At 37.3% G+C, this 24,555-nt stretch overlaps 1 protein-coding gene and 1 long non-coding RNA gene across 2 annotated transcripts in view; one reads left to right on the top strand and one right to left on the bottom strand.

Annotated features, from left to right (window-relative positions):
• LOC139152740 (heparan sulfate 2-O-sulfotransferase 1-like) overlaps positions 1-24,555 on the top strand; it is a 119,721-nt gene that overhangs the window by 19,703 nt on the left and 75,463 nt on the right. The gene's annotated exons all lie outside the window — the stretch shown is intronic.
• LOC139152741 (uncharacterized) lies at positions 1,599-7,248 on the bottom strand. Its single transcript, XR_011556697.1, has 2 exons — positions 7,009-7,248; positions 1,599-2,552 (listed from the first exon to the last, which is right to left on the bottom strand). It is a non-coding gene; the product is annotated as an uncharacterized lncRNA (long non-coding RNA).

The raw sequence follows: 24,555 nt of genomic DNA on the forward strand, positions 1-24,555 counted from the left end.
AGTGCACACTGGATGTCCTATATATTTCCTGCGTTTTCCCCCATAATAGCTTAATGGACAACTTATTTATAAGGGATCAGTCTCAAAGATTAAGACTCCGCATAAAGTGTCTGCTGCTTCTGGGTAAACTCTTGTGTGGGGAAAAGGGAGTCACGGAAACCGAGAATGAGGCAGAACCAGAAATCGGTTGAAACTTCAGAGGATGTGTAGAATGCTGGGTCCAATCTTTTTATGAAAACATTTGGGTTTTCTTAGGGGGCCTCTAACAGCTTTTTGAAAGACTGGATCCCCTAGGATTACACTGATCTTCTTCAGTGTTTTTAGAGTCTATGGTCATGCTAAGACATCAACTGACTGATGTAGGGCTTCAGTAAATACTCTAACATGTACACAAAGATTTCAAATAACATAGCCAATAGGAAAAGCTGATTTTACCTCAAATTATTCAGTAAATACTCACACATGTACACAAAGTTTTCAAATATTATAGCCAATAGGAAAAACTGATTTTACCTCAAATTATTGGAAAAAACTGTCATATAAACAGGAAAATAACTGGACAACGAATTGAAATTATGCCAGCAACACTCTTCAGTTGTCAAAGTAACAGTCAAAATATCAGATGATGTTTGATGTTAATATTTCTAAAGACACAATTGTGAAGCATGGGGTATATGACACTATATCAAAATATCTCTGATCACAAAATTTTCAGACTTGTGTCAACGCAGACAGGGTTGTGGGGTCCTGATAGTTGAATTGCACAGCAGGTTTTGATCTGAAAATCTGTCTTCTTTTGCTAACAGAAACATTGCCCTTGACTTGACCATAGCATCATTTTGTCGTACTGTGCGCACGAAAAGCTTTTTCCTGTCCTGGATTGTTAAAATTTGGCCAAGTCACATCATTTTTTTTCATTGATGTAATAAGAATTACAAAACATTACAAGTTTAGATGAACATGAAGTGTGTTTGTATGCGTAGCTGAAGTGATGTGTAGAGTGGAATTTCCTGTCTGCTACACATACACAATTCAGGCTATAGGTAATATGAAAAATACAAACATAAAATTGCCAAAACTAGGTCGAACAGTCAAAATTTTGTCCCATTTTTTTAGTCTTGAGAATATAACATGTTCTCACAGGCTGTTTGTAATATCTGTGATGACTTTGACACCTTGTTCCAGTATCTTTGCTTGGGGGGCCGTTCTTCTGAAAATGTCAACAAATTTTGTTCGACAGTTTTTGGATTTCTCGCCATTATGAAGCCATATAAGAACCTAATAACAAACAACATGAGGGAGTTGAACACAAATGTCATGCAGTGATATTTCAGCAAATTTTGGTGTTTACAACAACTTTGTCGGACTGCAAGGCTTTCTGAAAAATTGGGCAGTTTGTTTTCGCCTACAACTGGTACATCAGCATCTAAAGCCATGTACACATGTTATCAATTGACTGGCTAGCTCTAGGATATATATGGAAGTGGCTCCTGGTTTTTCTGTTTTGTGTCTTGTGTAACTGCTTATAGGTGGTATCGTGTTGTTGTAGGTGTTTGCAATCATTACAGCTGCACATTTGCAGTCATATTCACCACATGTTGTGAAATCCTGCATAAATTTATTGGTATCACCACATCCTAATTATATGGGTGTTATACTTACTTTATCACTGAGACTCTGATCTCACATTGAGGACAATAACATGAAATAGCCTCTCTGAAAAATGGAATTCACTGAAATAACGCAAAGAAAGATTCCCCACCCAGTCTGTTGATACGCCTTCAGTGCATCCTTGTTCTCTTTTTTCTAGTTGTCTTTCCTTCCGTCTTTGAAGTTTGCAGTAAAAACATCCAAATATAGCTGTATCCTCTCACAAAAGATGCATTCATGTTGTTAGTTGCCTATACCTACTGTATACTATCATTTTGAATCCATAGCTACCTGACAGTACCAGTTTTGGCTACAAAACAGATAAATATTAGACAATCATGTTGTACTGTCAACGCTGTAATGTTCTACACTCTATAATGTCTTCAATGAACCTGATAAAGTTGTGAATCACACACATCTGGAAAGAGTTAAAGTACTCGTTTGTATCAGCAAATGTAACTGGCTATCATCATCAAACAGTGATAGCTGATTGGTCGAGATATTCATGTTCGCTTCTCCACCATCCTTGTACCTTGCGAAGTCCGGCTGAGTAATGAATCTTGTGACCAGTATTTTGATAAACCTGAATTTTTATGATATCATTTTGACAAAGAACTGAACAAAGCAAACAAAGTGAAAGTATCCATACAAGCTGTGTACTTGAACAGTTTATCCAATCATGAGAAAGTTTGCATCCTGAGTGATAGCTACTTAGTGTAAATACTTCTGGTAGGCATTACCGTGTGGGAGGAAACTGGTCTCCTTGTCTGCCGGCAATCTGTTTGAAGTAAAACCCTATCACCAATCTGCTATAATCTGGTTTTTTCACAATCTTTTGTCTGCCCTCCAGCCGTTGAGATGGCCTACCCATAGGGGCATACGCAGCTATTCATGTGAACTTCCTAGAGAAAGGAGGAAAAAAAATTGAGATGGAGAATGGTTGCAATCACAGCCGCTTGGTGTGGGAAAAAAGTGCTTTGTGATGACTGAATGTGACCCATTGTTGTCAAATAGTGTTTTGTATATGGATTCGGAGATACAAAGATGGAATGCCAGACAGTTATAAAAAGAGGAATAATCTTCTTCAATTTGATGTGGAAAGCTTCCTCCTGCAGGAGACTGTGTTGATTTAGCCGTGACAGCCAATCATTGATATTAAATCTTTTCATGAGAGTCACAATGAAAAGACAGGGAAAATACCCTGAGGTTAATGCATTGGGTTGACGCACTGTCTGATTTGAAGCGGCCTTCTCGTACACGTTTTTCATTGAAATCTGACATCTTTTATCTTCGTTTACTGTTTGAATAAAACTGTAATGTATCCTAACTGGATCAACTCTGTCCTGTGTGTTGGAATAGTTTAACCGATAACTTCTGGTGAACACATGAAATAAATCTTTGTGGCATTTTTTTTTCAAATATAGCTTTATGGTGTTTCTTTTAGGATAACCATTATTGCCAGCTTAGAATAACTTGAATAGGCTGAGTGCAATCGTACCGCTGTCAACGGGAAAAAAAATGTGACTTCCATGTTAATGTGCTCTTAGCTATTTTTGTTTTGAGGAAAGACACTGCCATTTACTGTACATCAAGTGTTCTGCAGAACGCTCCACTTCATAAACTTACTGGATATGCAATGACGTATGAATGTTATTTCCATAATGAGTGTAGCGGCAGAACAGCGAGATGGGACGAACATTTCTTTTGAGATCAAGTGAAAACCGTGGCATAATTATAAGGGAATGATCATCAGACTGCTATCAAGGACATATTGTGAAACAGAAATCAACAGTAGTACCTCAGTAGTTTTTTTGTAAGTTTTACACTGATTATTTCTGTGTTCCTGTGAATTTCAGCAACCTTATCATTCACGCCAGCACTTCAAAGATTTATCATGTTAGGTCCAAGAACAGATTGGCTAAAAGACGGTAGTTGTGAGTTCTCACTGTGTGACACTTTTTATAGTGTACTTTCAACTACTGTAGATCCCAGTGACTCACGTACACAACACTTTCATTTCTATAATTCAGAACTGAAGGAAAGAGATTGAAATATCATACTTTTATGCACGGTCCCTCCACAGAGGACTGTGGTTTACTTCAAGACAGTGTTGTTTCAATCTGTCAAGTTTTTAACATATGTATCTTAACTTTGAATTTTCCATGACTAGAAAACAGTAATACGGCAGAACCATTTCTATCTGGGTCTAAAAATTAATGGCTAATTTATCAGAAAAATGATATGATATACGAGTGGCTATAAACCATTCAGAAACTGTCTTTCAGAAGCTGGAATGCACAAAGTAACGGAAATATCTAATGTAACCAACCATTCTTTAATGGGATCCTATCTTGGATTACGATCAGCGAATTGGACAGAGCAAATATTGAAATGTGAGTTTAGCCTGTTTGGGAATGTAACCAGTTTTAACAAGGGTACTCAAAATAAAGCATTGTTCAACAGTGTTTGTTCTAGGGCTTCCAGATACCAATGTTGGCTGTCTGCCTGTCTGTCATTTTGTATACAGAAATAATTTGTATCATGAATCCTCCTGATAATGATTTTGGATCAACTCACAGTTTTGTGCAAGTATTTTTGTTTATTGCACATGCTCTGTACATTTGTCCGACTACTGCCGTCTTGCCTCTTAGGACATATTTCTATGCTATGAACTGGCCAGTCTTCACATAGACATTCAATGATTTGCTAGTGACACAGTGAACACAAGTTTATATGTAGTGGGGTAGTTACACTCCATCACAGCCCCCCCCCCCCCCCCCCCCCCCCCCCCCCCCCCCCCCCCCCCCCCCCCCCCCCCCCCCCCCCCCCCCGTGTGGAGGGACTGTGACTTCATTTATAATATCTAAAGCCCCTGCCCATTTCAAAGGTATAGTTTGACTGTGAACAAAGCACAGCAAAGCACAGTGTTTGAGAAATCTTCCGTCCACATTGTAACATGATCTCATACAGAATTATCGTCAACATGTTCAAATTGTGTATATCATTTACACTTCGATTTTTGTGTATCGTCTACGAAATTGCAAAATTCATCATGACAAATGACATTCTGTATTCGTAGCTGTAGTGTTATACTCAAGTCTACATTTCAAAGGACATCAAAAAAAGTTTTCTTCAAGTTCAGTGAATGGAAATCCCGCACCATACTAGTGAGTGGTTATGTTGCAAGAGTATACATACGGTATATATTCCTTTGTGTGAATGAAGATGCTAATGTCGTCAAGAGACAGAAAATTTGAGCTTTGCTTACAATTAGGGATTAGCTTTTTGTCTGTCATTGGTGCCAGGGGTGCACAAAGAATGCATATAGTTGAATGATGTAATAGGACAGTCAAGCTTACCAATAATAGTAACGGAAGGGACATGCTTGTGTCAGTTGATAGTTGGACACCTGTTTCCTAGTTCAAATCAAGTGTACAGTCAAATTTGCAACTGTTTGATGCTTTTGTAAATCTGCCAGCTGCCAAGTTTGTACAACTCAACCATTATGAGTTATATTTTACTCGTTTTTTTAACCAAAGGAAACAGATCACTTGTTGTTGCCAGGTAACACTGTGGAACAGCCTAAAAAGCTGAATTGTTTTGACACTTCTGAAGTCAAATGAAAACAGAATCTTCCAGATACTTGTTGCTCAATGGCATTACTATTAAAATCAGTGTCTTTTTAATCTGAAAGACTCACGAGGTAGTGAAACACATTCACTATTGTTGGTCAGTTTTTGTTTTAGATTATTGAACCACAGACAGCAGAGGCTGTCTATGACTAAACATGTAGCTAGCTCAGAAAGAGACAATGCTCTTTGCTCATGCCAAATCTGTAGATATACAGTTATCAAGTGATATCCAGAAATTGTGCAAGTAATCATGAAAGATCTTTGATACAGAATGTATGTTTCTTTGAGAGCTGGGTCTTTCTATATGAAAATTAGGGTCTCTCTCTCTACAATACAGGATTTAGGATGCAAAATGTTCCATCCTCTTGGGAACAATGGTTATCAACTCATCATATCTCATTGAATTTGCATATACTTTGCTTTATTAACAGCAAGCATGAACTTTAATGAATATTAATGACTGGCCAATCCCAGAGAGAAGTTGCACTGTATCAAGTTATTGTTAGGAGTTGATTATTCTCTTAATGTTGTAAAAAATATTCATCAAAATGATTTGGATAAGTTTGCCTCAAATTTCCAACCGCATTTGATAAAATTCCACTGTTCCCTTTCATATCAATTTCCCAATCAATAACCTGTTTTATTTTTTCATTTGTTTATTTCAGTTATTTTACTGATTATACAATGCCCAAAGAGAACCGTGAAATAGTGCTGAACATACTGGGATAGGCGATGTTTGTCACATTCTGATTTCAAGAGCAACATGCCTTTGTTGATCAATGGAGATCACAGCAGACATGCACCTGGGACAGCAAATGGTGCATTAAACGAAAATCTATCCCGATTCAAAATGTCAGAATCCTTTTTACGGCAAACTTAAGATGTTTAAATGTAAGCGTGCATATGGCATGAAAATAAATTGTGTTAGATGAGTACTTGCTTCACTGAGTTTTATAGCTAGGGGCTTCATTTACGTCCCATAATGCACCCAATCAGATTGTGTTTTCTCCATAATTTTCAAACCCTGTGATTGATTTCTTGCCTCTTAGGATTTCATTAAAGGTGGAAGCAGGCAATTTAGTGCCAAATAAGAATTTTGATGATTGTTGAAGAAGAAAGCAGAAACATAGCTAGTCACCTTTATGCATGAATGAGCACGCTTTCTTTAACTTTTCCAAGTGGTAAAGTCCTGTCCAACTTTTATTTCCAACCCAACAGCCATGCCGGACATTGTGATGTAGGAATTGGCCCAACTATTAAAGGATTTTAATCCATCTCCTGCCACCATGTTTTGACACAGCCCATTCATTTTCAATTATCTAGTTTGAATCATAAATCAAAACTCATGGCATCCTCAGTGTAGAACATCTTGGTTCACAGTTCAGTAGTTGGAACTGGAAGAATTAGTCACACTTCTGCCCTGACAGTGGGATGAGAGATAAACCTATTGTCTCTTCCATTGTCTTTCAGTTTCCTTAGGGTGTTCCTGTGTGAGGTTGTGTTGATCACGGAAGTTGTGGCGTTCATTCGGATGCTGTGGTTTTTATTTTGCCTAGGATTCTTTGTAGAGGTGTTAGTGTATAGCTGATGTGACTCAGAGGGACACAGTGAAACAGGGCTGTTCTCTACAGAAAGGGCTTGGCTTAAACAGTGATGGTTTGAAATTGCTGTTGTAGGGTTTCTTTAGTGGAGGCCGTTTGTGGAGTTAATGTTACTGTGTTCATACCTGTATGTACTGAGTTCATATCTGTGAGTAGGTGAGAAGCATGCTTGTTTCATACCAGTACATCAGCTTCTGAGGCTCTTTCACTCCTGCGTTGAAACACATTTCCTACACACAAAATACATCATAGCCAGACAACGGACAGACACATAAATGTACTTTCTGTGAATATTTCATCCTGCCCATTGTCATAGTGGGTGTCACCATGCATTGAACATGGGTGAATAGACTGTTGTGTGTAAGGACTCAGTAAATATTGTTAAGGTCTGCTTGGACAACGCTCTTGCCACCTCTTTTTGTTGGGTTAATCGATACCAGTCTGTACCTGGGTGATATTTCAACAGAGGGTTATTTTTCAAATCCCCGGTCAGCTTTCGTGGCCGGTTTACTACAAGTTTTTACGGTCCCACGCAGAGTAAATATTTACTATGCTATTGAATATCAGGACATTGAGAATCCCATCCATCATGCTGGGTTGTGAAGTTTGACCCTTGGTAGCAGAGGATGTTTTTATGTGCTCTCAACTTTAAATGTATTTTTTGAGTCTGCAAATGTATGCAACTTGGGATAGAGGGCACATTATGACGTATTGTATTATGTAAATTTAGTATAAACTAAGACGGGTAATGGTGTGTTGTTTTGACAGTGAAAAATGAGTTTTAGCTGTCATGTTGTGTGGGGCAGGGTATAAAGCATGTGTTGATCAAAGGGCAGCTTGTTTCAAAACGACCACATGCCACTGACAATTCATGGTACTCCACCTCGTAATTTAAAGTTTGCCCACTCCTAATTTAAAGTGTGTTATCTCATAATTTGTGTGTCCTGTCCCACAATTCATTTATTGATTTCGGGACAACATAACAGCTTTGTTTGCAAGTTCCTCAGCAACGAGTGTTTGTCCAATATTTCTCCAGGATTTATCGGATGACACCATAATTTGGTGTCAAAGTTTTCAGATCCCTGTGTACCCAGAGTGCAATTTTACATTGAACCATTCAAACAGAAATATATGGTCATTTATAATTATTCAGTGCCATTATCCATCAATGTAATTTGCTAAGAAGTTCTGGCTTGTCATCAAATATCAAAGTTGTCAGTTTGTCATCACCTGGAAGTTACGCTTGATTTTACGTAGATAATAAATAGGCTGAAGTCACAAAATAAAAGACTGTGATGTAGAACTGTCATACGGTACACAGCGTTCTTCTAATTTTGTTCACCTTTATGGCAATATGCCCCCCACCATCACATGCATGAAGTGTCTGCAGCTGACTGAAATGAAAAATGATATCGCTGACAAGTTACAATGTAACAAAGTCGCTCACTAATTACCAAGTGAATTCAACAATGGCTGGCAATACAGCTGGGTAATTTGCTAATTAGGTGTCCAATTTCTAGTCACCATCATAGCAAGTTTGACTCGCACAAATTTTAGTAATTTTCTTCCTTTTGGTGAGACCTTAAACCACAAATCACACCCGTTTATTCTTCCTTCGTAATGTACTATGTCGTGGTGCTGAACTGCACGACGTTGACACCCAGAAAAACTCATAAGCTCACAAGTCAATATAATAAATTACTCCACACTCCAATTACGGTACGCAAACATTTACATTTTGGAATATCCTGTCTTTTTTCATTTCTCCCATCACAGCCAGCGTTGCTATTTACCATACTCTTCAAATTACCTAGAAATATACACTCCGATGAAAATACCAGCAACAGAAGAGTTTGATACAGCCGTCTCAGTCTGATTCCCCTCTACAGGCCAAGTACAAACTTCTATGCCATGGTTCAACAGAAAGAGTAAATCCATATTTGTCTGTGTCTCTTTCTTCACAACAATATAGCTAATACCAATGCCCATAGACAAAAGGGTTAGCCAATTAGAAATTGATACAATAGTATTGATCAGAATATATATGGATTACTGGTTTGGTCTGTCACTGTGAAATCACCGGAAAGGTAGACACTATACCCCTATGTCTGGACACTTGAATGAGTCATTCTGATGTCATATGTGTCTCTTGTTCTCATATCAGAGAGATCAATGTAATGAGTATTCCCACCTGGTGTTGTGTTGAATGACGAGTTCATATAAGCACTGAGTTGATTAATAGGCTTTGGATGGCTTGGGTTCTATTTTCTGTCCAAAAATTAAGATATCTAGGTCAGTTAGTGAGTGTACCCCAAGAGAATGAGTTGGGAATTTTGATACAAGAAAACATTACTTGATTAGAATGCTGACATTGATGTCTAGCCATGTTCCTGATGGTGATAGTTGCAATCCTATCTGCCAGGTTCATAGGTCACCGTCAGGTCACGTTGGTTCAAACCCATGAGACATCCCTGACTTCTATCCATAAACACGTTCATGAACATGAATTTCACTGGCTTGTCTTGCTATAAAAGATACAGTTAATATCAGTAACTCTTGACCAGAGTCTAGCAAGATGTGTACACCTGGTGCATGTAACAGTAATATGTATCTTGGGGATCTGGGTACCCAGATTTTTTATGCTGATTTTGATCGGTGTGACCTGACAAGGGTCAGGGTACCCATTCATATATCATACTTTTCAGAGGTAAACCCATTACAATCACTGTGTAACACACACATAAATAAAGTCTAAAAACTTGTCAACTCTTGACAGTGGTCACTTGTGATAAGCCTCGGAGTCAGTGTGCTTTCTGAGCCCATATGTAGCGCCATGATGCCAACAAATTGCATATGACGCAAGCAAATATTTTGTTTACGTGTAAAGATATAGCTCTGATGCAAAGAATTTTCTACAGTTCCCCATATTGATAAAAAGTTTCCAGGACGACACCCATTGTTAGAAGGCACACTGCTCTGAGTGCTTCATTTCAATTCCGTTCAACAGAGTGAAAGGGGAGGGGGTGGGAAATTGAACATCACCTACATGAAGGCTGATGGCATGACTCTTAGGCAAAGAATTGTAGGGATTTTTCTCAGATGAAATAAGTTGAATCAAATTCATTCAGGAATTCTTCAATAAACAATCACAGATTAATACTTACCAACAAGGTGAAAAATTCAATGAAATGAAACTAGTATTAATGGCGTTTGATTCTCTTTTGACAGAAGAATAAAAAAGTTCTTTAAAAGAAACAAGAAGCATTTTCATATGTAAATGTATGTGTAATGAAGCCATTTTATCACTTGTGCATGTTCACCCCCCCCAGTATTTACTTACTTATTAGTGGTAACAGCAAACAAGTCTATACATTTGGAACCAGTCTCCATTAATTTTATGGTGTGTTGATGATGTCATGTGTACTCTTGTCAAATTCTCATCGTCTTTCCAGTTTCCTAGCACCACATTTTAGTTCCTTTTATGGTGAGGGTTGTCTGATAGCGCCACGTGTGCTCTGATGATGCCACATATACATGTACACTACCATGCCCTCCACTTTGCACCAGTTCAACGGTCCAGGCAGCAGGTAATGTGGTACGTGTTATCAGGTTTTAAACCCCATCAGGTGCCTGTGTTTGCTTGACAACAACACTCAGTATGTTAAATTCTGTAACGTGGTAAGTTTTGACAGTTATTGTGATCTATAAGCTCTACATAATCGGCAAACATTGTCGTGGTGTTTGTTGTTCATGACTTTGGCACCTTTTGCGCAGTGTTTGCCGAGAAGAGCTAATTTTCCCTGGAATTGTCCAACACCTTGTTGAATAGAACGTTGCAGAAAAGTGCATGGCCTGTGAAAGCAGCCACACAACAGACACCTGACTTGGTATGCCACTCATCAACTGTGGAGTGATGGCCGGGCTGGGGTTAAAGTATCAACAAGGGTCATACAATAAATGTCAAACCTGTGTGATATGACAGACAGACAGCAGTGCCGTAGTCTGCAGTGTGTTGACAGTTTGTGCCCTACAGTCTAGGCAGTATGCAGAGTTTCATTAACTGAACAAAGGATTGTCAATCAGCAGCTGTTAAACTGGCGACAGTCGCTCATTTGTGTCGTTTCAGCCAGCAGTGCAACACTTGGACTGAGTACATAACCGCACTTGCAACACTTGACCAATAGACACTGGTATTGAATGAACAAAGTGAAAGGTTATGAAGATAAAAATTAAATTAGCATATTGGATTGTTGACAATCTTAGCAGCAGTTATCTACCAAAAATCAGAAACGGCTTCATATTATCCATTCAAAATTTTTTAGGGAATTTGGTTTTCTTATACAAAACATTTGAACTTTATTATCTTTTAGTGTTTAAACGTCGTATTGGAATGTAGGTGTAACTAATGGCAAATCTGAAATTTATGCTGTTTTTACACCAGTATGTGTAAAATATATCATCATAAAATGACGTAAACATTGCAGATCATCACATGTGCATGACATATGCTGTATCAACAGACAATGTAGACATTGGCGTCAAGTCTTGGTTAAAGGATCTAGTATTGCTGTTCTTTTTCTTATTAGGTACATCTGATCAACTCTGGGTCATCAAGCACATGAAATAAAGTACAATGTTTATGTAATTGTGTTAGAGAGGAGTTGTTGAGAAGTAAATTATTTTGGTCAAGGCTTTCATTTATATTTGGTCCATGACAGTAAATGTAAACCCTCCCAAACACACATCCCATCTAGGTTTTAGTACACATTTCCTTGGTTCCCATCAATATATATACATAGCACTTTCTGTTCACATGGTTCAGGGGGATGCTGGTACACCTAATGAGGGTCAAAGGTCATAAACAGTGCCCTCTTTTGACAACAGAAAGTAGTGATGTAGTCCTCAGTCCTTAGCCCTTGGTATGTATAATCATGTCTTCTCAGAGATGAGAATCTGTTGGTTATAGGTAAATTAATAACAAACCCAATATTTCCATGACACCTAAATATCTTCTGAATTCTGTAAATTTAACAATTTTCTGTGAACTGAGTGAAAGCAGAATGTGATGACAACACATACCATGTGAAATTCTGGACGTGGTCAATAATTCCAGGATAATTCTTTGACTGTTAAATATGATCAGGTCATGACCTCAAATACGAATGTGCAGAGCAGATTTTTAGTCCCCACGGACACCGTCCGGGGGGACTTATAGGTTTGGTCATGTCCGTGCGTGTGTGCGTGCGTGCGTCCGTCCGTCCGTGCGTCCGTCCGTCCGTTCACGCAGATATCTCAGAGATGCCTGGAGCGATTTCATTCAAACTTGGTACAAGGATTACTTCATATGTCATACAGATGCACGTCAATTTGTTTTTTGATACGATCCAATATGGCTGCCAGGCGGCCATTTTATTATGATTTTTTCATGTACAGAGCCATAACTCAGACATGTTTCAACTGATTTTATTCAAAGCTGGTACAAGGACATTGACCAATGTCATAGATATGCACATCAATTTATTTTGTGATACGATCCAATATGGCCGCCAGGCGGCCATTTTGTTACGATTTTTTCATGTACAGAGCCATAATTCAGGCATATCTCAACCGATTTTATTCAAACTTTGTACAAGGACATTGACCTATGTCATACATATTCACGTCGATTTATTTTGTGATATGATTCAATATGGCCGCCAGGCGGCCATTTTATTACGATTTTTTCATGTACAGAGCCATTACTCAGGCATGTTTCAACTGATTTTATTCAAAGTTGGTACAAGGACATTGACCAATGTCATAGATATGCACGTCAATTTTTCATGTGATACGATCCAATATGGCTGCCGTGCGGCCATTTTGTTACGATTTTTTCATGTACAGAGCCATAACTCAGGCATATCTCAACGGATTTTATTCAAAGTTGGTACAAGGACATTGACCAATGTCATACATATGCACATCGATTTGTTTTGTGATACGATCCAATATGGCCGACATGTGGCCATTTTATTACGATTTTTTCATGTCCTGAACTACAACTCAGACATGTATCAAGCGAATTTATTCAAAAGTATTTTTATCACAGACCTAAAGAAGAGGACTCTATCCTCTCTGAGGACATGTAATCAAAGTACCCATTAACAAGTGGGGACTGTGTCATCAACGATGACTTGTATTTTTCTGCGGGAAGGTTATAGAAATTCAACTGAGATTTACCAGTGTTTCTTCGAAGCAAATGTCAGTGAAGTCTTCACCATAATCACCCAGGTCTATATCTATTTTTGCAAGCTTACCTGTTGTTAACAAGTTTAGGACAACACCTTTAAATATATTCAATCTCTCATCATTCATTGGGTTTTGCGGAATTGTCTCCAACATGAACAGGCTTGCTTCTTGCTGACCTTTTGAAATACTGTCGCTTGACTATATGTTGCTATCTGTCGTCAAGACCAATCTCTGTTTCCTTACGCCCTCTGGGCTGTTTCTTTAAACCCATCCATTTTATTCCGGCTCCACTCTGCGTACACACATGTGTGCCTGTAATCTCAGTGGCTTTAATGACATGGCTGACCCATGTTATATGAGACGCAGAGGGGGAGGGGAGGGGGGGGGTCGAGTATCCAGCCAGGCCAGTGTTTTCACCATCATACAACACGACATCGGGGATTAATGTTTCCAATTTGTCTATCTATATGACCTGTGTGACCCTTTCCTTGCCAAAACAACATGGTTCCCTCGGTAAAACTGAAGTCTGTGAAGCTAAGTACAGATTTGTGTAATCTCTGTTGAGTTTAAAATGTAAACAGCCTCTACCCCATATCTTGTACAGAAAAAGTTCAACATTTGCATTATATCAAGAATTCTATATGTTATCCATAGCATGTTACTGTACATGACATGTCCATCCACTAAATGTAAGCCCATTAATGTGTACGGAGCAATTCTATCTATCCATAGCTCCATGTTTTTCTACACAGCCTGCATATGATGTTGTCATAGCATTGTAAATTGGAATAACCTCTTACGTTAGTGGTTAAAATCAAGCACTGTTAATAAAGGCCACCATGGCCTGTCAAATGATGCTGGTCTTTGAATTTTGACATTAGTCCATGTAAAGAAAATTCTTTGTTTGCTGTCCTTAGATTTTTGAAAAACCTACCAGCCAGCAAGGAAAAAAAACAAATATGGACAAAAAACACAAGTGTATTTACATAAGCTCAATTTTTATTTGGGTTCTTGTGGAATAATAATATTGTTATTTGTAATAGTATTGAAATTGAATTTGTTTTCTTAATTTTCTCTGAAAACTTACCAGTATGCGGACGGCAAACAAAGAATTTTATTTAAAGCGCCTTACATGTTTTTATTTCATGGCAGACTTTAGTTCTAATTTTATGCATTCTGAAAGACTGGACAGTTCTTTGAATTGGTTCCGTCTTGATATCTGTCTGTCCACAACAATATCACAGATGCAAATGTGCCCAGCCTTTTCTGATTTAATAACCTGGCATAAGTAGTTTATTTGACCAACTAATACATCTACTAGATGTGAAAAACACAAGTGGAAAAAGAGAAGATGTAGTACACATTTTGTTAACTCTCAAATAATATTGATATGGTTTTACCGTACTTGAAAAAACTCGGCAGATAAAACATCATGACGTGCAATGATGCCTTTACCGTAAATGCTTGCGCATCTGTTGGTTGTAAAAAAATGAGAGTTCCCATGGTGTCCAAGTCATCTCAGAACTACAATAAACCATTGATCATATCTGCACACAAAGGGGAGGATTTATTTTTAGTTCATATGCGCAGTCACTTTGGATACATGATGTAGTCTAAAGTCAAAGTATGGCTACAGGTACCTTACTCATATGCATGATATACTGGTATACTCATGTGCATGCACAACTCATAAATTCATCCATTCATCCATAATGTTGAATGAAATACATGAACATATTTATTTCAATAGTGAACAGGTACAAAACACAGACAAAAGAATAACTGAATCACTGCGTAATGCATTACTTTAATGCACACAGTACAATATACTTCCTAGTGTTTTAAAACTTGAGTCCAACATTTTTGATCACTTTATGGTGTCACCCCACACTTAGTGGCACTAATGTACGTGAGCAATACATAGATCAATGGTTCTGTCATTGAAAGAAACCTTGCAATGATTCTCATGTCCACAGCATATTGTCTTTGTGTTATAACCAGTCATCACCAATTATACAATGGATGTAACAACTTTAAAGGGACTTCAAAGCTAGCAGCTCAATTCAAATAATTGTCATTTGGATAGTTGACAGTCTACAGTAGTAGTCTAGGAGTGGTATTGTTTTGCCCCCTGTGTGAATTGCTTGCTCGAATTGCACTGGCAGCTGGGTGTTATCTGGTCAGTTATACTGACTCCCTCCTATCAGAGGCAAATACAATGGTGAGAATTACCATACACAGTTGCAACAATTATCCACATTAATGAGATACTGTTGCAAATATATGTATCGATAACTTCCAATTAGTATTAATTAAATGTCCCAGGAATCTATCATTTTCAAATTCTTTAGCAATAGTCAGTGAAGGTAGTATTAATTAAATGTCCCAGAAAGCTAAGTCTATTTCTACAGTAATATCAGTAGCTAATAGAGACCAAATTCACCGTGTATATTTCCTGCAGACTCCGAAATAAGATGTATATATGTATTTTGTGCAAAGTGATACTCCCTTATTGACCATGTTGATAGATTTCTGTTCCCAAAAGGAAAGGTTTGGATGAAAGTTGACCTGGAATTCAATTAAATGGGTTTTCCTTGCCATGGAGAATGTATTCTCTTTCCTTGTTTACTCCACCTAAATATTTATAGAGAAATGTGTATCCCATGATTCAGTTTGTTTCAGTGTCTGGTGAAGGCTGATGAACAGATGGATGAATTTTGTCAGACTTTATTAATAAACTTCTTAATCAGCATTTTATTTCTCTGATAATTGAAGATTCATCGTGTAGAAAAGTACATATTTATGTCATGAAAGTTGTTGGTTTTAAATTTTGTGTCTTAAAATTAATATAACAAGGATAAATTACTCTTGTGTCAGAGCCATCTGCATGGACATTTTATTAAAATGCGCATTATTTTCAAGATAACATACATTTATTACAAATATTCCCCATATATGTAAAAGTCACATGTTTTACAATAATTGCAGAGCATGTTTGCCAAATTTTCAGCTTTCCAACTTTTGCCATGACACTCAGAGTGTGTTGAGTTCCTGATTTTGAATAGATGTGACAGCAAAAACCCCCAAATGTGTCTTCGTTCTGATATCTACATTATTCATTCAGTCACCGATCAGAAAGTCTGGCAGATGGCACTCATACATCAATTCAAGTTAAGATGTCCCTGCCTAATAACATGGTTCGAAAAGTGTATAATTTCATCACCATTTTCTTTTGTTTGCTCATTTAATGTTGTCAAAAAACTGGAAGTTGTTGTCCCAGTGTTTTACAAGAGAGAGCCATGAGAAATGTCAGAGTTCACGTGGTCCCTGACAATCTACAAACACGTTAGCCTTTATATCATTAGCGGTCTCTGTTTCATCCCAACATGACTGTGAAAGGGTTAACAGACCAATGTAACCCCTTGTCATACCGCAGGCTAATTATGACAAACAACACGTTTTATTGGCCATAACTGGATGCACACATCATATTGCTCCATACCTTTGCCCCACACTTGAAATGTATGGCTGCCCAGACAGTACTATATACATATTATAAACAAGTCAAAGCATTACTGATTGGTTTGCCCACTTGGAGATATTGGATGTAAATTATTTGATATCTGGTTTCAAATTGAATACAGAAAATTTATTATGCAATTTTCTTTTCCAGATATTCTACAAGAACAAATTGCAATCAGTCATGAATTCATTTTGTGTGTAAACATCCAGATATAGATAAGAAACTTTGTATACATACGTATATTGCATGGGGATTAGAAGGGCTGCAATGTGTATTTGAGGTGGGACAACTGTGAAAGATTTCAAAAGAACAACTTTATTCCATAAAAGTAAAAGTTTGAATAGTTGTTATGTGTTATCCATGGTATGGATAACCTTCTACTTTGCTAACTATACATGTTTTCACGCACAAAAGTTTGTTTTGTGTGAAGAATCGTAATTGAAATGTGTCCCTTACTGCAGCCCAAAGTACATCACTGTGATATGTCCAACTTACAGCTGATATGAAATATACAAAAAGGAATGGACACCATTTGTTTCCGTGGAAACCTATTAGGCCAGATCAAATCAATATATCAAGTGTACATTCTCTATGACACATTGTCGCATCCTTTCAGAATGTTCAAGATACGTCATGGCAACAAAGTCCTGTGTCTATAGACACTTCGCTTTCACCTGCTCTGGAAAAATTGATCCACTGTGATGAGATATTCCTGAACTAGCTACCGGCAATGTTAGGGGCCAGAAATCAGGAGACACGTGTGCAAATATACTGCCAGCAGGTACTACAGTACGATGTCTGATGCAATGCTTAGAGATATCTTAAATGGACAGTCTTGCATACAGTATCGTTTTACTGTCTGCTTCCAAGTGCGCTAGGAATAAACATGTTGTAGACTGACTGTCTTCAAGCTCACGGATCTAAACATGCTTATATTGAGATAAAGTTTTTTGTCAGTCCATTGGTGTAAGCTTTTTGGTGAATAAGTAACAGTCTCATAGTTTTCAAAATTTACTCTTTTACCTCAATTGTAAGAGGGTTCTCGATATATACTCTTGACATATGGGAGAGTTTTTCTTGGAATATGAATATCACACATATTATACCAATGACAGTACTTCTGAATGTGAAATAAAGTTCACCCCGGCAATACTGGTCAGGTTTTAAATGCTTTATTCTGAACTGGGAATGGACTCTATCCAGCCGGTGTGTTTTTTGACCATGGTTTTGTACAATACTTGAATTTCAAGGTCAACCGGAATGCCCTTCATGGTAATGCCGTCATGAAGGATCCACTGTTCTCAGTGGAAATTGGAACCAAGAATTCATGTGCTCTCAGGAATACTATCAATTCTATAAGTTTTCTTTGGGATTTAAACTCACAACCTATGGCGCCTACTCACAAAGCAAAGAAATCAGTATTCAAAACTACCTGGCTACATATATACCAAAGTGTACATTGGTGGCAGTGGTGGGATTTCTTAGCTCCACTAGGACAAAGCTACAGGTAAATCTGTATCTGTTTCCCTTTTCATCTGTTAGATCATTAAATAATATAATTAGATTTAATTTGATAAATTTTACCTTCATAATAACATTTCCAAGATTAAATGATCAGTGTGCTTTTCATACTTAAAAATACCGCACCTGTGAAAAAGAGAAAGTATAGCTATCTATCAATATCATTCTCTTGAATTCAAGCTTGATGTCAGAAAACCCACTAGGATTGTGGAAAATTTAAGAGTAATTATTAGTGAAGGTTTATTTTTAGAAACACTGGGTGGTTGCAAAAATGCAAATGCTTCCTTGCTCTTCAAACTGTTAGAAAAAGACATCAACTACTCTATTTTAAGACGCAGCTATTCAGGTGTAGTGTCATGTACGGCAGGTGTGTCGATAAACTCATCCTGTCTTGTCGGTGTAGATTACCGAGGTACATTTCGTCTCTTGAGTTACAGCATCTTAGACAGTACCGTTGAGAGTTCGCAGACAAAATTTTGTCCAGTATTTGTGTTTAATCTGCAGATTCAAATGAATCATTGATGCGAAGACTCTTAATATTACACTCAAAGCTTCAAACGTAGAATTAAGACATTTCAGCTGTCTGCCAGTGCCTAGAGTATTGCTCTGAGTAACTTGCCCAGTGCATCCTCCCAACAGGTAACAGTCTTGAGTGATTTTTTCGACCATGAAGTTTACGGAGTCAATCCCTTTTCCCTTTGGAAAATAAAAATAAGTCCGTTTAAACCTCTGGATGAGAACTAGTGACATAAATTATTCATGCATTTGCATGCATTTAGAAAGGCTATTAAAGTTTTTCCTAAATTAACTTCCCCATAAGACATAAAGACGCAAGTGTACATATAACATTGTCGTCGCTCTCGGCCATAGTGTGATTTTCTAGATTACTTGTTTGTTTTTGCAAATGTCAGAAGGTTGGGTGTTTAGTTGCTACCGTCCTCAACCCACCACTTCATTAAACAGGAATTAATTTCTTTTGTGGTAAGAAAAGTTGATGGATAAGGATGCTATAGAGACAAAAAATTACTTGCTATCTATCATACTCTATTATCAGTTGATCAGAAAAATCAGAGGGGTTCTTAATTTACATAACAGTGCATAACTTGTATATTTGATGTGGAAAATGTATTCTTGTGTATTATTAATATATGAATAGATTGTTCAAAAAACAGAAGGGTGGCCCATCCCTCAAAATCCCCTTGCAGAGAATCCTGTTGATTTATCTATTTAATGAATTGTATTGCACAAAATTAAAATAGACTGTTACTAGCTTTGCATCAATATATTAATAGAAATCAAGAACGATTTGGAATCAAGAATGATATATTTTTATAATTACATCATTATTACTTTCTGATATCTTTATTGTTTGCAAATCATAAATATTTCACAACTTAATATTTTTTAACTGGCTAAAATTAATGTCAGGTAAGTCTTTGATTTGCCTAAAGACTAAATCATATGCTATGTGTTTCTAACACATCACCTTGGTAGAGGCATTCGTGTAGAATTTTCACAACCTGTCTACAACCAGGAGGGTAACATGTTAGTGATAGCCGTGGGCATCTTGCCCTGAAGGCAGGTGCTAAGTTTTATCAAAATTATTCATAGGTGACATCTGGGAATCTTTAAAGTGTTTTATTGTACATTATCTATTTGTGATGTGATATCACTTGAAAAGTCATGAACTTCAATTACATCTGTTTGCTGTGAATTTCAGAAAAGTGTTTTAGTGTGTATGGATTGCTGGTTTTGTCCAAAAAATTTTAATGTTATCACAACTTATTTAAAGCAAATCGAGAATGGAAAATTAGTCATATCAAACTAAAATCAGAAGGAAATGTTAATTTAAGAGTTCTAAAATACTGATTATTATCATGCCAAAGGTTGAAGGAGCGGTAGCTATATCTTTTTTAATGATAAAAATTTTCTGTACATGTATAGTGTTTTGTATACCAATTGCAAGTTCTTGTTCTATTACCCAAAGCATGTTGAAACACCAACGACATGTACTCAGCTTGTCAACACATCGCCTCTATGAAATCTAGTCCGGACCAGAAATCACTTGTCAACAATAACAATGCAATTTACACATGTACAGATGAGTGGTCAAGCTGAATACTGTGTGTCTCAACATGCTTTGAGGAGTAGAACTAGCAACTGTAGTTTACATTAAAAATAAAAAAATGAAAAGCTGTGAAATGTACAGCTTCTGTCCCTTTAACCAGAATGGTGACAAACTTTCTGAGTTGCATTCATATTTTCCTGCATGAGTGGTAGATCACGCATATGTATATTGTGGTATATTGTAGTAGTCTTACGATTCCTCCAGGAGTATGTGAATATTCATGAAAATCACAATATCACTTCCATCTGCAGAACTGTTTTCCTGGGCATTCAGAGTTTGAAAATACACCAACAGTGGATTAAAAAGTACACGTTAGCAAAAACGTTGCTGTAATTGAACATGTAAACTCTCATTAGGCAAATAATTCCCCAAATGCAAGACAAATAGGAGGCTGCTTGGAGGGGGGACGTTCAGAGGTACAACTCTTGCTTGGAGACATGAAGAAATAATCATGAATTCTGTAGAGATCATTAATATTTAATAATTTGGTTTCTAATTCCATATTCAGTTTCCATTCACCCCAATCAACCTAAGTCTACATTCATTAAAGTATTAAACCAGGCATTGTTGAGATATTGCCTTGGGATCCTACCAGGGAGAGTTACCAAATCTGCCACCCTTGGTGTTTTCTATGTTACAATAGAAGCTTGAATATTGATGGCAAGAAACAGAGCCTGTAGAAATCTCATTTCAATTACCAGTAGTTATTTCCCAAGGGCTGTATCCCACCTCTATCTTGCTTAATATCTGTGCTTGTTTGTCATTGTATGTAAATCACATTAAAATTTATGTACAATTTCTATTATTTGCAGTGATCTTTTGAGATTATTGTTTCTTTCAATTTTTTTGACTTAGTAGCTGATAGAGTTGAATAATAAATTTGGTATTCTTGGTTTTTTGTGCCTGTCATACAAATCACAAACCTTACGATACAACTTTCATTTGATAGACTAGTAGTTTTTTAGATGCTCGCATGGCTCTGAGAATGAAAGAAAATTAAGCATGTACATGTATCACAGAATTTGGGCAAATGGGATTATATAGTGTGGAATTTAAGGCAGGAAATGTTATAAATGTTGTTCAAAAGTGAGAGATTGCAGCCTCATTGTGAACAAGCAAGGGTTCAAAGCATACGATGTCATTCTCATTGCTCTGATGGAACATGTGCCATTTGTCCTGTTAAGGTCATGTAGATTTGAAAAGACTATATTTTTAATATACCAGAAGTTAATATACAGTATCAGTGGCTGTGAAAACTAGATTATCATTATGTACTCGACAGAGTAATGTGTACACTCAGTATTCGGTGTTGGTTGTCTGTCTTCAAATGATACTTATAAGGTTCTTGAAATACAATGTGTATGCACCTCTTAAACTGTTGGCGTCTACTTTATTCCTTGCTTTCAGAATTATCGTCATGTCCTGTGGAGCCAAGTGTTGCAAGGGTAATAAACGTGAACATGTACATCAGCAAATTCATCACAAAATGGATGAACTGAACTTTTATCATCTCTTGGTGATATCAGTATTCCATCCGTGCCCGGCTTTTAACAAAAAATCCAGATGATGCTATATCGGCAATATGCTTTGGAAAATTGATGTACATGTACAAGTCAAAGTTCATCTTTTGTAGTTAAAAAGGGCATCGACATAACTTGTAGTCATGAATACACAATTAGACATTGCATATGAATTAGTGTCCTTCTCTATGAATTCGTCATCGCTAAGGAACGAAGTGATTGGATAGCAGGCTTTTCAATCTCAAATTTACATATTTGAAATCCCAGGTGGTGGTATACTTTCATATCTGTAAGTGATCGCGCCTGATTGTATCAGTCTCAAGGTTGCTAAGAACAGAAGCCAACTAAAATTGAAATGAGCATTAAAAGTCAGTTGTTAAAAAAGACATGTTATCAAAAAATGGTAAAACTTCAAGAGTAGTTTAGAATTGGTTAAGATGATAGTCTTTCATCTGCGAGTGAAATGGAACAATGAAAAAAAAGGGCAGAATGCGCCTCGACAGTGAAGGACTTAAACTTTTGCTCAAACTTTTCTCAATGAATCTTTCATCTGCATTCTTTCAAAATCAAGAATAAAAAATCTGGGGTCACCGTGCAAATTTTGGTACTAGTGAAACAAATTACCCAAGATTCAATGATATTTGAAATTCAAAATGGCTGCCATCCCTGTGTTAACTCTATTGAGGAAAATGAAATTTTGATTTTTAAAAAACTGAGACGGTGAAAATTTTTCTTACACCAAGAGCTTTAAAATGAACCTCCACAAGTGGTAGATCAGAAAAGAATTGTAAAAGTTTGAGAGTCTGAATATCTGTCCCGGAGGTGCGTTCTACTGTAAGTTGTTATGCCAAGTGATGTAGAAACCATGAAAATTCCCTGACGCTAGCAGACGTATCAGCGTCTCTAAACTCATGGAAGTTCATTTCTTAGCCTTGTTTTATTTACTGTCTGTGGGGGCAGAAGGATATCGCTGGTTATGGATGTCTGAGCTCCGTGTCAGTTGCCCAGTCTGATCTTGTAGTTTTCAACTCAAATTAAACATGTCAATCAAACAAAATTAAACAACAGACACCATGGATCACTAACCCCGCAAAAGAAAGAACGCATCAATGGCAAGAGTTTCTTGGCGGTCCCCTAGAGATACCTGTCACTTTCTGTTACGCTCGCAGAGTCTTTAAAGGTGGGAGATAACAAGGCGCGATTGGAAGTTAAGCATTATGGGTCGAAGGTGTAAGAAATTGCAGAGACAGGACTGATCGCAAGATATTGCTTTTCCTATTGAAGCATGGCCAACAGTGAGGCAGATAAAGCGGATTATTATTTGATGTGTCAGGCGACATGGCAAAACACAAACACCGACTGATTGGTCTGTGGCTGTGGCTTCCCAGGGGTTGCGTCTGTGCTTGATGTGTGACCGTCAACTGAGTTGAACAAAATTGCTGATACTACAACGTCAATATTGTCGTATGCTTTTGCTCTATCATGAGGAAAAAATAGCATAAAAGTTGGTGTAATTTTATTTTCTTTATGAGTGAAATGAGGAAATGAAGGCAACAGTAATGATGTAAATATTTGAATTGAAGATATTTGTGTCACTGATGAATCATTTCATTTGGCAAAGGTGTCTATTTCATAAGGTTTATTAAAGACTGTCACCATGGTTATCGAGAAAGTGTTGCATTTTCAATGATGGTATGATACTAATAGTTGATTGAACGTTTGTTTATGGTTTTGTAAATTATTCATTGGACTGTCCACGACGTGCTGGATTAGCCAGCACATGCCTAAGATGGATTAAACTCTGTGTTTTATGGATGGACCCGACTTAAAAGAATCTAACTGAATTTTATAATGTTGTACAATATTTTATATGAAATCTACATGTATATGTTAAAAAATTCAATTGAAGAGATGGAAAGGTGGTTGATGTGCGTGATGTTAAATTCTGTTACTTCATTGGAGAACATTTGCAGTTTGTACTTCCCCTGAACATACAGATGTCCGACATGTGCATCCTTTTCACACCTCACACATCGTAAATTATGCAATCTATTTTGACACAAATCATTACACCATGACGCATACAGTCACAGTGCCGTATTGACAAATGACGATGCAATTGTAGTGTCTGTTTGCTAAACCCAGATGAAGCGGAAAAGGATGGGGGCTTTGATTTCAAAAAAAATTTAAACAAGAAAGAAATTCATTGTTGATAATAAATCACTCAGAGAGGAGAGGGCAAGACAAAGTGATCTGAGTTAAAGAGATGTATACTGTGTGGACGGGATAATTTAATAGCGGCACATACTGTGTGGATGGGATAACAACAAGCGGTGCTGTACCCCGGTACCTGCATCGGGGTACATTGTATTCGGTGTACCGAGTATTTTCTGATAGACACGGCATCTAATTGAGATGTCACTCATGGCACGGTTGGCTACTGTGCATCGGTAATATAATCACATTGGCATGCAGATCTAAATTATTACATTCTTCCTTGGAAGTTCGGTAATTTGCAATCAGGCGGCCAAGCACTCTCAAACCTACTTAGTATGTAGACAGATTTTTGGGTTATGCTGACACAACTGGGGTTACATCTTGACATTGGTGACCCCGTCGGCAATTTTATTGACAGGCACTGTAGACAGGCACTTGACTTAGTTTCTCTGTGTTGTAGGTGCTTTCAGTCTGTCTGTACAAACATTGCTTGGAACAATATCTGTTTCAATTCACAAAAATTTTTATACTTAGA

Source organism: Ptychodera flava, chromosome 16 (genome assembly GCF_041260155.1).
Source record: "Ptychodera flava strain L36383 chromosome 16, AS_Pfla_20210202, whole genome shotgun sequence".
NCBI classification, from domain to species: Eukaryota; Metazoa; Hemichordata; class Enteropneusta; family Ptychoderidae; genus Ptychodera; species Ptychodera flava.